The sequence below is a fragment of the Chrysochloris asiatica genome, unplaced genomic scaffold, assembly GCF_000296735.1.
Source record: "Chrysochloris asiatica unplaced genomic scaffold, ChrAsi1.0 scaffold00049, whole genome shotgun sequence".
Taxonomy (NCBI): domain Eukaryota; kingdom Metazoa; phylum Chordata; class Mammalia; order Afrosoricida; family Chrysochloridae; genus Chrysochloris; species Chrysochloris asiatica.
This window is the reverse complement of record NW_006408567.1, coordinates 3,201,535-3,203,169: the sequence shown is the minus strand read 5'-3', so window position 1 is coordinate 3,203,169 and position 1,635 is coordinate 3,201,535.

Sequence of the window (1,635 nt, the reverse complement as noted above, 5' to 3'; positions counted from 1 at the left end):
TCTTGTCTTCCTCACATGCAATTAAAGCACCCATTTCCTAGAGGACACACTTAGCTTTATTGTTGTTTTGTGTTGTTGAGCTGGTTCCAACTCATAGACACCCTATATAGGGTTTCCAAGTAGTGACTGGTAGGTTTGAGCCACCAACCTTGAAATTAACACAATTGTTAGTTTAAGAGAAAATGGAACATAGATAAGGACTGAAGGACATAAAATAAGCCAAGTGAAGTCTCAAAGGAATAATGTAGAACAAGGCTTATGGTAGATGACAAATAGTAACTGGTAAACTCACTGACATTGTTATTTATGTAGGAGAAATTTGCATTTTCTGAGAAGACACAATAAATCCCTTCTGGTGAAATGAAAGGTATTATGGGAGCTAATGAGGGAGTTTTTGTTTTCTTTTCTTTTGCTTTTTTTCTCTGGATTCCCATTACAATTCAATATGTAGGCAATCACATCAATTTTTGTAAATGCACATTTGACCCTCAGTTTGTCTATATGTAGCACATAATTTTAAAAAGTAGAGAAGTTAAATGAGGTAGGTTCTAGACATGGTCCTTGATTTAGTATTGGCCTGGCAGTCACTGGAATAAATCATTGCACATAGCTGTGGGGAGTGAAAGTCTTGAACTTTCTCCTTGACATGGATGAAGACAGAATGCAAAACAAACTTTGCAATTAATAAAAAAAAAGAAGATTAAATCCTATGTAGTTCATTAAAAGCAAATAGGCTTTCCCCCAAGCCTTTTTTCCCTTACTATCAAGCAGGAGAAAAATAAATGAAGTATAAAAATTTAAAGAAAAGGATGAACAAAGAAGTAAAAAAAATATTAGGATTGCTTGGAGGTGCAAGGATAGTTTTTGCAAACTCGTTCAGAAAAATGACAATATAAATATCTGAGTGTTATACAGATCAGCACTTTATATATGTGTGTGTATGTATGGAGAGAGAAAGAGATAAAGCTTAACATGCAAGTTTCAATAAGCATCAAGATTTATTATGCCTTTGGAAACTATTGACTTGGGTGAAAGTCAATACATCTTGATGTTCACTAGCAAGAAAATCAATAATTGTTTAATAATTTACTAAGACTCATGGGATTTAATGCATCTGATGACTATAAAGTGAAACCATTACATTTTCTTTTAGGTGTACTTGACAAAGGAAATAATATTGGCATTACATATTTGTAACCATAACTGGTCCTCCACCCTTCCTTACTGAATAAAAGCAAGTGAAACATCATCTTTCCTCCTTGGAAACCCTATACAGAGTTGCTATGAGTCAGAACCGACTCGACAGCACTTAAAAACAATAACAACAATGGATGTGTATAGCTGTTTCTCCTCATTTTGAGTTGTACTCCATGAGCAAATCCAGGTCCCAAAAGTTTTACATCATGATCAACTCTACTCTCAGGAGGCAGATCTTTCCCAGTTGTATTTGGAGTGCCTTCCAACTTAAGAGGCTCATCTTCAAGGATTATATCTGATGATATTCTGGTGCTATTCATGTTGTCAACTTTCAGCACTGTATCTGACAGTGTTCTGCTGTTATTCATAAGGTTTTCAATGGCTAAGTATTCAGAATTAGTCCGCCTTTCCTTCTTCCTTGTCTGTCTTAATCTGGAA